Genomic DNA, 14,084 nt, shown 5'->3' with positions numbered 1-14,084 from the left:
GAACATGTACGTCATCGTGGAGGAAACATGTACGTCATCGTGGAGGGAGCATGCACGTCATCGTGGAGGAAACATGTACGTCATCGTGAAGGCAACATGCACATCATCATGTAGGGAACATGTACGTCATCGTGAAGGGGACATGTACGCCATCGTGGCGGGAACATGTACGTCATCGTGGAGGGAACATGTACGTCATCGTGGAGGGACCATGTACGTCGTCGCGAATGGAACATGTACGTCATCATGTGGGGGACATGTACGTATGTTCCCGCTACTTTGTGGGAGTGGGTTATGAAAATGTGAAGGGCGTTGTTTCGGCTACTTTGTGGGTGAGGGCTATGCAAATTAGTGGGTGTCGCTTATGCAAATTAGTGGGTGTCGCCACGCCCTTCGTTTGCATACCACTCCCCTTCGTTTGCATACCACTCCCCTTCATTTGCATACCATGCCCCTTCATGTGCATACCACTCCCCTTCATTTGCATACCACTCCCCTTCATTTGCATACCACGCCCCTTCATTTGCATATTATGCCCCTTCATTTGCATACCACTCCCCTTCATTTGCATACCACGCACCTTCATTTGCATATTATGCCCCTTCATTTGCATATCACGCACCTTCATTTGCATACCACGTACCTTCATTTGCATGCCACGCACCTTCATTTGCATAAGCCAATCCCACAAAGTAGCAGAAACATGCCCTTCATTTGCATACCACTCCCCTTCATTTGCATACCATGCCCCTTCATTTGCATACCACGCACCTTTATTTGCATACCACTCCTTCATTTGCATACCATGCTCCTTCATTTGCATACCATGCCCCTTCATTTGCATACCACTCCCCTTCATTTGCATACCACTCCCCTTCATTTGCATACCACTCCCCTTCATTTGCATACCACGCCCCTTCATTTGCATACCACGCACCTTAATTTGCATACCACTCCCCTTCATTTGCATACCATGCTCCTTCATTTGCATACCATGCCCCTTCATTTGCATACCACTCCCCTTCATTTGCATACCAAGCACCTTCATTTGCATAAACTAATCCCACAAAGTAGCCGGAACCATGCCCCTGCATTTGCATACCACTCCCCTTCATTTGCATACCACTCCCCTTCATTTGCATACCATGCCCCTTCATTTGCATACCATGCCCCTTAATTTGCATACCACTCCCCTTCATTTGCATACTACGCCCCTTCATTTGCATAAGCCGATCCCACAAAGTAGCCGAAACACGCCCTTCATTTGCATACCACTCCCCTTCATTTGCATACCACGCACCTTCATTTGCATAAGCCAATCCCACAAAGTAGCAGAAACATGCCCTTCATTTGCATACCACTCCCCTTCATTTGCATACCACTCCCCTTCATTTGCATACCACGCACCTTCATTTGCATACCACGCACCTTCATTTGCATAAACTAATCCCACAAAGTAGCCGGAACCATGCCCCTTCATTTGCATACCACTCCCCTTCATTTGCATACCATGCCCCTTCATTTGCATACCATGCCCCTTCATTTGCATACCACGCACCTTCATTTGCATACCATGCCCCTTCATTTGCATATCACGCACCTTCATTTGCATACCACGCACCTTCATTTGCATACCATGCCCCTTCATTTGCATATCACGCACCTTCATTTGCATACCACTCCCCTTCATTTGCATACCATGCCCCTTCATTTGCATACCACGCACCTTTATTTGCATACCACTCCCCTTCATTTGCATACCACGCACCTTCATTTGCATACCACGTACCTTCATTTGCATGCCACGCACCTTCATTTGCATAAGCCAATCCCACAAAGTAGCAGAAACATGCCCTTCATTTGCATACCACTCCCCTTCATTTGCATACCACTCCCCTTCATTTGCATACCACTCCCCTTCATTTACATACCACGCCCTTCATTTGCATACCACGCCCTTCATTTGCATAAGCCTATCCCACAAAGTAGCCGAAACATGCCCTTCATTTGCATACCACTCCCCTTCATTTACATACCACGCCTTTCATTTGCATACCACGCCCTTCATTTGCATAAGTCTATCACACAAAGTAGCCGAAACACGCCCTTCATTTGCATACGCCAATCCCACAAAGTAGTCGAAACATGCCCTTCATTTGCATACCACTCCCCTTCATTTACATACCACGCCCTTCATTTGCATACCACGCCCTTCATTTGAATAAGCCTATCACACAAAGTAGCCGAAACACGCCCTTCATTTGCATACGCCAATCCCACAAAGTAGTCGAAACATGCCCTTCATTTGCATACCACTCCCCTTCATTTGCATACCACTCCCCTTCATTTACATACCACGCCCTTCATTTGCATACCACGCCCTTCATTTGAATAAGCCAATCCCACAAAGTAGCCGAAACACGCCCTTCATTTGCATAAGCCACTCCCGCAAAGTAGTCGAAACATGCCCTTCATTTGCATACCACTCCCCTTCATTTACATACCACGCCCTTCATTTGCATACCACACCCCTTCATTTGCATAAACTAATCCCACAAAGTAGCCGAAACATGCCCTTCATTTGCATACCACTCCCCTTCATTTGCATACCATGCCCCTTCATTTGCATACCACGCACCTTCATTTGCATTCCAAGCCCCTTCATTTGCATAAGCCTATCACACAAAGTAGCCGAAACACGCCCTTCATTTGCATACGCCAATCCCACAAAGTAGCCGAAACATGCCCTTCATTTGCACACGCCAATCCCACAAAGTAGCCGACACATGCCCTTAATTTGCATACCACTCCCCTTCATTTGCATACCACTCCCCTTAATTTACATACCACGCCCTTCATTTGCATACCACGCCCTTCATTTGCATAAGCCTATCACACAAAGTAGCCGAAACACGCCCTTCATTTGCACACGCCAATCCCACAAAGTAGCCGACACATGCCCTTAATTTGCATACCACTCCCCTTCATTTGCATACCACTCCCCTTCATTTGCATATCACGCACCTTCATTTGCATAAACTAATCCCACAAAGTAGCCGAAACATGCCCTTCATTTGCATACCACTCCCCTTCATTTGCATACCACGCACCTTCATTTGCATACCACACCCCTTCATTTGCATAAACTAATCCCACAAAGTAGCCGAAACATGCCCTTCATTTGCATACCACTCCCCTTCATTTGCATACCATGCCCCTTCATTTGCATACCACGCACCTTCATTTGCATTCCAAGCCCCTTCATTTGCATAAGCCTATCACACAAAGTAGCCGAAACACGCCCTTCATTTGCATACGCCAATCCCACAAAGTAGCCGAAACATGCCCTTCATTTGCATACCACTCCCCTTCATTTACATACCACGCCCTTCATTTGCATACCACACCCTTCATTTGCATACCATGCCCCTTCATTTGCATACCACTCACCTTCATTTGCATTCCAAGCCCCTTCATTTGCATAAGCCTATCACACAAAGTAGCCGAAACACGCCCTTCATTTGCATACGCCAATCCCACAAAGTAGCCGAAACATGCCCTTCATTTGCATACCACTCCCCTTAATTTACATACCACGCCCTTCATTTGCATACCACGCCCTTCATTTGCATAAGCCTATCACACAAAGTAGCCGAAACACACCCTTCATTTGCATACGCCAATCCCACAAAGTAGCCGAAACACGCCCTTCATTTGCATACGCCAATCCCACAAAGTAGCCGAAACATGCCCTTCATTTGCATACCACTCCCCTTAATTTACATACCACGCCCTTCATTTGCATACCACGCCCTTCATTTGCATAAGCCTATCACACAAAGTAGCCGAAACACGCCCTTCATTTGCATACGCCAATCCCACAAAGTAGCCGAAACATGCCCTTCATTTGCATACCACTCCCCTTCATTTACATACCACGCCCTTCATTTGCATACCACGCCCTTCATTTGCATACCATGCCCCTTCATTTGCATACCACTCACCTTCATTTGCATTCCAAGCCCCTTCATTTGCATAAGCCTATCACACAAAGTAGCCGAAACACGCCCTTCATTTGCATACGCCAATCCCACAAAGTAGCCGAAACATGCCCTTCATTTGCATACCACTCCCCTTAATTTACATACCACGCCCTTCATTTGCATACCACGCCCTTCATTTGCATAAGCCTATCACACAAAGTAGCCGAAACACACCCTTCATTTGCATACGCCAATCCCACAAAGTAGCCGAAACACGCCCTTCATTTGCATACGCCAATCCCACAAAGTAGCCGAAACATGCCCTTCATTTGCATACCACTCCCCTTAATTTACATACCACGCCCTTCATTTGCATACCACGCCCTTCATTTGCATAAGCCTATCACACAAAGTAGCCGAAACACGCCCTTCATTTGCATACGCCAATCCCACAAAGTAGCCGAAACATGCCCTTCATTTGCATACCACTCCCCTTCATTTACATACCACGCCCTTCATTTGCATACCACGCCCTTCATTTGCATAAGCCAATCCCACAAAGTAGCCGAAACACGCCCTTCATTTGCATAAGCCACTCCCGCAAAGTAGTCGAAACCACACCCACAAAGCAGGTGGGACGCAGCCCACTAATTTGCATAAGCAAAATGTGAGGTGTGTGTGTGTGTGTGTGTGTGTGTGTGTGGTAGTAGTAGTAGTAGTAGTAGTACAACATACGAGATGATGCCTGATCTTCTGACATCCATAGTTGGTTGACTGGATGGCGTTGTCCTCACCTGGAGAGAAATGCCCCCGGAAATATGATCCATCCATCCATCCATCCATCCATCCATTTATTTATTTATTTATTTATTTATTTATTTATTTATTTATTTATTCATTCATTCATTCATTCATTCATTCATTCATTCATTCATTTATTCATTCATTCATTCCCCCCGGAAATAAATAAATAAACAAAGATAATCATCCATCCATGTGTGACAATTGTTTGACTCATGTCATGTCATGTCAAGTCATGTCTGTCTATAGCAAGAGGTGGGGGGGGGGGGGCAGACAGCACTAATATAATAAACAAACGTGAACGGAGCACTGCTGCCAACATAGTACACGCATATAGTGGCCATACTGGCATACTCACCATAGCCTGGTCAAGGTTTCCCCCTGGTGGACGTGTCATTTCCAATTATTGCCACCGCGAGAGCCCCGGGAGCGTGTCCGGGACGGCGGACCGGTTCGAACGAGATTCCCCCCGTCCGAAACGGACAAGGGACGGCCGAGATAGGGCCGGGGACCCCCTCCGGACCCCCTCCGCGGACCCCCGCGGACCCCCTCCGCGGACCCCCGGCGGACCCCCTCCGCGGACCCCCGGCGGACCCCCGGCCCTATGGAGGGGCCGGGATTGATTTATCCTTAGTCCTTATTAGTAGTAAAAAGTAGTAGTAAGGTTGAAATCGTTTTTTTTGCAAGTAGAAATTAATCCGGGTTTTACAGGGTTAGACATTCATTCATTCATTCATTCATTCATTCCCCCCGGAAATAAATAAATAAACACGGCTAATCATCCATCCATGTGTGACAATTGTTTGACACACATCATGTCATGTCATGTCTATCTATAGCAAGAGGTGGAATTGACGTCAGATCTTCTACACAAAGCAAAACAAAAGGGAGCAGTGCACCACCCTGTGGCACCAACTGGCACTGCTGACTGTTACAAGTTGACAGTGGATTATCTTGGATTACGTCCGCCAACATACATTCCAATAGTACATTTACTTGACCAAAAGGTAAAGACTGATTTATTTTGATTTATTTATTCTGGATCCTTAGTCCTTGGTCCGAGGTCACGAATCTTGACTTGTCTCGAACCAGCATCCTCTCACACCATCAGCAACTGCCAGAACCACTGAGCCATCGTGGAATACTCTTAACCATGGATTTTGGGTAATTTTATCTTTTAGTTTTTTTGGAAGGAAGGGAAGAAAAAAATAAAAAAGTCTATTTTACCAATGCAAAGGGTGAAATATTGTCATAATGTACGTTGTGTTTGTTTTGGAAAGGAAAAACTGTTTTAATGTACTTTTTAGTGACGTTAGGGTAGAGTTTGTTTTAACAGTACAGGACTCTCTCTCTCTCACACACACACCAGAGACTGGCAGCTGATTGGCTCATTCAGGGTTGCCAGGTTGGTGGCTGTCAGGTTGTCTAATGCCTGCTTCCTTGTGTGTGTGTGTGTGTGTGTGTGTGAACCAGCTACACTGGCATTTAAACACATTCATATTGTAACTGTTGCCACTATAGGTGATATAGTTTGCTTTATTCCTAAAAGCTCCAAGTTCATAATGAAGAAGTTCATAATTAAGTCACATTTACGTGTTATTATTTCATGTATTTGTGTCAAGTTGTAATGCTTTTATTTTGAAGAGTCAAAGTCATGTTCCGTGTCTCGTTTGGTCTGCTCATGTAAATTGGGTACACAGGTTGCTAGCAGCAGCAGGTTGCAGCAGCTCGTACTGATTGACGTTTATACCACTTAAATGGTGTAAAAAGATCCGTTTCTCCAGATAGGGTAAATTGCAGATCACAGATCGAGTCATTCGGAGTGAATATCACCGATTGGTGGCCGATTATCGGTGCATCTCTACTTTTAGACCAAGTGTTTGACTGTACTAACCTGTATTAAAATAGGGTGCATTTTGCATCCCAAAACGCAGTTTATAACATAGTTTTTAGTTAATAAAACAACGACCTCTGCATCCACGGGATGCACTACTGTACTCGGCATGTACACAATAATACACGTAACAAATAATTGCGATATTTTGTTAGCTTTAGTTATAATAATCATTTCTTCTTCTGTTTTCTACATGAATAAAACCACATTATAACCATTATAAAATGAAATGGGAGTTAAATGCTGCAATTTGAAAAACTGGCAAAATATGACTCCTAACGTCGTTAAAGTGGGGACTCATAAAATGTCTCTGGGACTCATTTCTAAAAGACCATCCCTGCATCACGGGACTCATTACATTGGAAACCTATTTACATCACTGCTCTGTAGTACTGTCAATCAATCAATCAATCAATCAATCAATCAATCAATCAATCAATGCTCTCTCTCTCTCTCTCTCTCTCTCTCTCTCTCTGCAGGCATGTATGTGTGTGTGAAATGTGAGCACCAGCTGTTCTCCAGCAGGTCCAAGTATGATCACTCGTCCCCGTGGCCGGCCTTCACAGAGACCATCCTCGAGGACAGTGTCTCCAAACACCAGGAGAGACCGGGTGCTTATAAGGTGACTTCATCTGACAACACACTCGTTCAGTCATTCATTCATCAATGGCTCAGGGGTAGAGTCGGACAGTCGGATGGGAACAGTGAGGGTTCCCAGTTCGATCCCTGTGGGCTCCCCCAGAGTTAGTGTCGAAGTGTCCTTGAGCAAGACTCTGAACCCCTAATTGCTCCCGATGAGCAGGTTGGTGCCTTGCATGGTTTCCTCCGCCTACGGTGTGTGAATAGGTGACTGTAATGCAATCTATCTAAAGCGTCTTGGAGAAAGGCGCTATATGTCACCAACTCACCATTTACTATTTATCCATACCCTCATTCATTCAGCCGTCCAATTAATTAATTCATGCATTACATTAGATTAGTTATATATACAGCATCACAATCGTTTCAAAACCACTGTATCCATTTATTTGTTGGGCTCTTCAAAAAATATCAGATCTACAAGCTCACACTCACAGCGAGCTTGTGCGTCTGTTTTTTTGGGGGGGTGGGGTTTATACGATTTTTGTCAGATTTCAGTCTGCGGCCAAATACTTTTTTTTGGGGGGGGGGGGGGGGGGGGGGGGGTCCTTGCAGTGTTGTTTTTGGTTTTAGTCACAGTCTCTTGAATAGTTTTAGTCACATTTTAGTCACCTGGAATGTTTTACTGTTAGTCTAGTTTTAGTCGACTAAATGTCATAAGATTTTAGTCGACTAAATCTACAGTTGATTTTCGTCGAACAAAATGTATTTTGGCGGGCCTTGATGCCGTCGTAATGACTTGCTGTCGCGTTGTGGGCTTGTAGATCGTCTATTTTCAGCATGCAACCAAGTGTAAAATGACTTATACTGGATCTCTTGTCCACTAGTCCCTTCCTCAAATTTTAGTCTAGTTTTTATTTGTTGACAAAATCAGTATATTTAGCCATAGTTTTAGTCATCATATGGCTTAGTTTTTGTCAGTGAAAAAAGGTAGTCGACGAACATTTTTTCGTCATAGTATTAGTCGATGAAAACAACACTGGTGTGGACAGTCACCTCAGTCTTAACGATCGGTTTTGAGAAACAAACGTGCAGCTTTGTCTCACGTGGTTTGAACAAAGCCTTTACTGTCAGGGTTCCTTCTTTGTCCTCGGTGGAAACCTGGCATATTGTCAGCAGCGCTCACTCCTGGAGCTGACATGTTGTAGCTCTTCGGTTTGGCTCCGCGTTATCTTTCTTTTTTCAACTCTCGTCGTGTCTCCTAACCTTTTCCACCATGTTTAATTCTTGTCTAAGCGATGGTGTTGTATCTCATTTCTACTACTGTACTACTACTATTACTACTACTACTTCATCAGACACTGATGAAGGCTGGATAGCCGAAACGTTTGTCTCCTGTCCAACATGCAAGAATACATTATTGAAATGCAGTCTTGGTGTGTGTGCAACCCATTACCGTTATTTATATGATATGATTTGAACGGGTAACGCACCTTAACCCATTTTGGGCGGGAATCCCTTTTGGTGTTATACTTTAGCTATTGCAAAATAGCAGATCTACAAGCTCATAGCGCGGCACCGAGTGCCGGTCTGCAATTTTTGAAACATTTTGAAAAATGTGCCTCAAATCTTTGAACATATATTATTACAGAGTGAACATTTTTAACTCAAATCTTTGCTTCTGGGGAGGTCCCTGGAACAACATATTTTCAGATGGGGGGGGGGGGGGGGGGGGCATATTACATTTTTGGGGGTCCTTGACATGAAATATTGAAACATAAGGGTTTTCAGAAGACTGTCAGGATTTTGAAGACATTTTTTTAATTTCGACGTCATGCAGGCCTAAATGGGTCAAGTCAGAGCGCGGTGGTCACATGACGAGTAATATTTTGTCACTGTGATGCAAACACATACGTCCTTACATTGGTGTCATGTGTCCTGTTTTATAACCTGTCTGTAAAGCACTTTGTAACTATATGTTTGGAAAGGTGCTATACAAATAAATTCATTCATTCATTCATTCATGTCTCTCCAGGTGCTTTGTGGGAAGTGTGGCAATGGACTGGGCCACGAGTTTGTGAACGACGGCCCGGGCAGAGGACAGTCACGCTTCTGAATCTTCAGCAGCTCACTGAAGTTCGTCCCTAAAGGTACAAGCGGTCGGTCTGCTTCTGTGGAGATGGTGGTTATGTGAAAGAAATGTCACTATATCTAGGCTCATGCTCTAACCCATTTTGGGCGGGAACCCCTTTTGGTGTTTCAAGCATTATGTTATACTTTAGCTATCGAAAAATAGCAGATCTACAAGCTCATAGCGCGGCACCGAGTGCTGCGCTACGAGCTTGTAGGTCTGCTACTTTTGAAAAATCGTGAAAATGTGGTGCAAGAATGAATATGTATTCTTTCAGAGCGAACATTTTTAACTCAAATCCTTGCTTCTGGGAGGTCCCTGGAACTACATATTTTCAGATGGGGGTCTGCAGCCAAATACGGATAATTCTGGGCGTCCTTGACATGAAATTGTTGAGCACCACTGACACAGAAACGTAGGTTTCTTTTAGAACAGGATTTAGAAGACATTTTGTAGAATCGTCCTCAGGTCTAAATGCTCTAATAGGCATGCTGGTGTAGGAGTGCATTTACAGTATATAGCCAGCAGACTCCTTTTACCATCTACTCCTCCTTTTACTATCTACATGGATGCAAGTTCTCAGTCGCCAGGACTGTTCTCCGTCATTTGGATTCCATAGAAGCCAGCATGTACTTCTATGGAAGCATGTTGCACAGCAAAAATAGCCTATAAGAGCTCAATGACGCATTGAGAGCTTGTAGATAAGCTATTTTTGGTTCTTTTAAGATTAGGGCATTTTAAGTCGTAAAACTAGCAATATGTCCAGAAACATCTTCCATGCCATTTTAATAGTCCAGGCCAGGTGCACCTGCCACTGTTTATTGTAGTGCTACAGGTTTAAACCCTCAATCTGTGAATTATTCACCAAATTGGTTAATTAGTTAATTGGCTAACAGCAGGAACTGTTACTAAAACATGATTTTGTAGGAGTGGAGGCTCCTTTCACATGGATTCACAAATCACACATTAGGAGTTGGCCATACAGTAACAGAAATGGTAAATGGTGCATTTATATAGCGCCTTTATCCAAGGCACTTTACAGAGATTGTGCATTACATTCACCCATTCACACACACATACATACACCGATGGCAGCGGAAACCATGCAAGGCACCAACTAGCACATCGGGAGCAATTAGGGGTTCAGTGTCTTGCTCAAGGACACTTCGACAGTAACTCTGCGGGAGCCCGGGTTCGAACTGGCAACCTTACGGTTACCATCCAGGCACTCTACCCCTGAGCCACCGCCGCCCCGTACAGTACAGTACAGTACAGTACAGTACAGTACAGTACAGTACAGTACAGTACAGTACAGTACAGTACAGTACAGTACAGTACAGTACAGTACAGTACAGTACAGTACCAACGTCAGTCGTGAGATTCTATTTTAGCTTTAATGCTAAAATAGAGGGGGGGGGGGGGGGGGGATTCAGACAGCTAGCCATCAATGAGTACAACGCTCCCAAACATTCTTTTCTGTCTCTGTGACACATCTAGGGGCCGCAATCTGCATTCAAATATGTTCTTGGAAGCGTTGTCATTGGTGGGAAAAAACCCGGTCGAAATGACTAACCAATCAGGAAGTAGACAGGCAAATCGACCAATGACAAAGCTTCTAGGATGCAGATTGCGGCCCCTAGATGTGTCACAGAGACTACTTTTTTTTAAGAGCGTTTTAAAAAGTCATTAAAATTGACATTTCGTCAGTGAAAAAAGGTAGTCGACGAACATTTTTCGTCTTAGTTTTAGTCGACTGAAAACAACACTGCCTGGCATCCATGTTGTTTTGTGCATGTGATAATTATGGCAGAAATGTTGTTAATACTGTGGGGGAAACAGAGGGAATGTGGATAAATAGCCGATCTACAAGCTCTCAATGTGTCACATTGTGATGCAGTGTTGAGCTTGTAGCACTGCTATTTAACGACGTGCCCAAAATGGGGTTAATGGTTAACTGCTGGAGTCCTACTGGGTAAGAAAAGGAAAGGGGGAGGGACATTTTGGTGGGTTTTTACAACAAACACGAGTATTCTGTTCCGTCTAATCTAAGCAAGTGAGAGCATCCAGGCTGCTTATATATAGCCTCTTTCTTTCCTTATCCAGGCAGACAGAATTAAATCTATTCTTATCTACCAATAAGAAGTGTTTTTAAACTTCTGAGCATCCTGCATCCATTCTTCCTTCCTCATATCCGATATCCTAATATATCCTGATGTCCCTAACATCTCCGGTCTCCTCATCTTAAAACCTTTAGTGACCAGTAGCTGGTCACTGTGACCCTTCCAGTTTCTTCTTTTTCTTAATTTTTATCCCACGATTTTGTAACCCATTTCACCCCTGTGTCAATTATCTAATGTGATCCTGGGCTCTACACACCCTCCGCCAACCTGGGGAGAGCAACGGACTTGAACTCATGCCTGAGTGTCCAAGTTGCTCCTTTTACACCTGACAGGGGGGACTTTCCCTGGTTGGACGTAGCGCGTGGAAGGAACACGTTATTCCAACCAGTTCCTTTCCCCTCCGTCAGGCGCCCCGGCTGGCCAGGGGTTACTGCATGTTTTTTGTGAGAGTACCTACTAGGGATGCACCGAAAGGGAAATTCTTGGCCGAAAACCGAATACCGAATATCCGAATATGATTAATATTATACATCTTTTTTCCTACCATTGCTGTACCTTAAAGCTACCTGATTTATGACAATAGTAATGGTTATGGCAAAACTTAACTTAAATAATAATCACTATTATGGGTCCATAAAACATTTATTCAGCTCTTTTGAATGCATTAATTGCATACACTATTCGGTGATATATTTTCTGCCTATTCGGGCTGAAACCGAATAGGCCTAAAATGCATTTTTAGCCATTTTATGCTGAATATTTTCTGCGGCCGAATATTCGGTGCATCACTAGTACCTACCCTAGGGGACACGGGGAGAACATGTGAGGGTACCTACCCTAGGGGACACGGGGGGAACATGCAAACTCCACACAGAAAGGCCCTTTCACCAACCCCGCCAACCGAGTGGCGCGCTACGAGCTTGTAGGTCTGCTATTTTTGAAAAATCGAAGAACCACTGACAGAACATAGCTTTTTCAGAAAAACTGTCAGGATGTAGAAGACATTTTTAGAATCTGATCTCAGGTCAAAATGGGTTAATATAGCAGTTCCATATCACCACATGATACTATAGAATTTTCCTAACAACGTAATTTGGTCCTCTGCTCCAACTACATCCATGGTTGTTCTGGTGCTGTTGTTCACAGACAAGGTGGATGGACAGTAAGGTGAGGTGAATGATGTGTGTTTATCCTCTCCTGTTGTTCACAGACAAGGTGGATGGACAGTAAGGTGAGGTGAATGATGTGTGTTTATCCTCTCCTGTTGTTCACAGACAAGGTGGATGGACAGTAAGGTGAGGTGAATGCTGTGTGTTTATCCTCTCCTGTTGTTCACAGACAAGGTGGATGGACAGTAAGAGGTGAATGATGTGTGTTTATCCTCTCCTGTTGTTCACAGACAAGGTGGATGGACAGTAAGGTGAGCTGAATGATGTGTGTTTATCCTCTCCTGTTGTTCACAGACAAGGTGGATGGACAGTAAGGTGAGGTGAATGATGTGTGTTTATCCTCTCCTGTTGTTCACAGACAAGGTGGATGGACAGTAAGGTGAGGTGAATGATGTGTGTTTATCCTCTCCTGTTGTTCACAGACAAGGTGGATGGACAGTAAGGTGAGGTGAATGATGTGTGTTTATCCTCTCCTGTTGTTCACAGACAAGGTGGATGGACAGTAAGGTGAGGTGAATGCTGTGTGTTTATCCTCTCCTGTTGTTCACAGACAAGGTGGATGGACAGTAAGGTGAGCTGATGGAGGTCCAGGATGGATGGATGGACGGAGCTGATGTGTGTTCTGCTCAGTGTCGGGGACAGTGGATGATGGGTTTTGGGACTAAAGCCCCTCGCTGGGACGCCCAGGACTCTGATGGACCGTGGACCCCTCTGGCACCGCAGAGACAGAACACTCTCGCGCACACAAAGTCAAAGTCGTACGATTTGTCACACACGTTACCGCAGTGAAATTTGTTCTGCTCCGCATTCGATCCAATCTCTTGGAGCGGTGAGCCGCAGCCGTGCCGCGCTCGGGAATCATTTGATTAGTAGATATGCCCCCCCCCCCCCCAATCCAACCCTTTGATGCTGAGTGTCAAGCAGGGAGGCATTGGGTCCCATTTTTACAGTCTTTGGTATGACCCCGGCTGGGGATCGAACCTCCGACCTCCCAGTTTCAGGGCGGACACTCTAACCACAAGGCCACAGACTCTGGGCTGCAGCGACAGACTACACACACACACACACACATACACACACACACACACACACACACACACACACACACACACACACACACACACACACACACACACACACACACACACAGACACGCACAAACAGCTAATCGGTTAGCATAATTTAATTCACAACAGGATCAGTCTATCACATAATTGTCTTGGCTTTCGGGCGGAAACCTTGTGTAATAACTTTATGATAGAATCTTTTATTTATATAGCGCCTTTCTCAAACGGAAGTCACAAAGTGCTGCGCAGAGAAATTACACTTTGAAACAAAACCAAGAGAAACTAATCACAATTTAAACGGATGCAAATAGAAAACGGCTAAAGCTGATACAGAAATTCG

At 44.6% G+C, this 14,084-nt stretch overlaps 1 long non-coding RNA gene across 1 annotated transcript; it reads left to right on the top strand.

Annotated features, from left to right (window-relative positions):
- The first annotated feature begins 7,172 nt into the window (after positions 1–7,172).
- Positions 7,173–13,348, top strand: LOC306936095. Its single transcript, XR_013791462.1, has 3 exons — positions 7,173–7,300; positions 9,293–9,407; positions 13,228–13,348. It is a non-coding gene; the product is annotated as an uncharacterized lncRNA (long non-coding RNA).
- Positions 13,349–14,084: the final 736 nt, after the last annotated feature.

This window comes from Electrona antarctica, assembly GCF_951216825.1.
Source record: "Electrona antarctica genome assembly, chromosome: 14".
In the NCBI taxonomy this organism is placed as follows: domain Eukaryota; kingdom Metazoa; phylum Chordata; class Actinopteri; order Myctophiformes; family Myctophidae; genus Electrona; species Electrona antarctica.
Note: the sequence above shows the minus strand (reverse complement) of the source record. Positions and strands in the feature narration are given on the sequence as shown.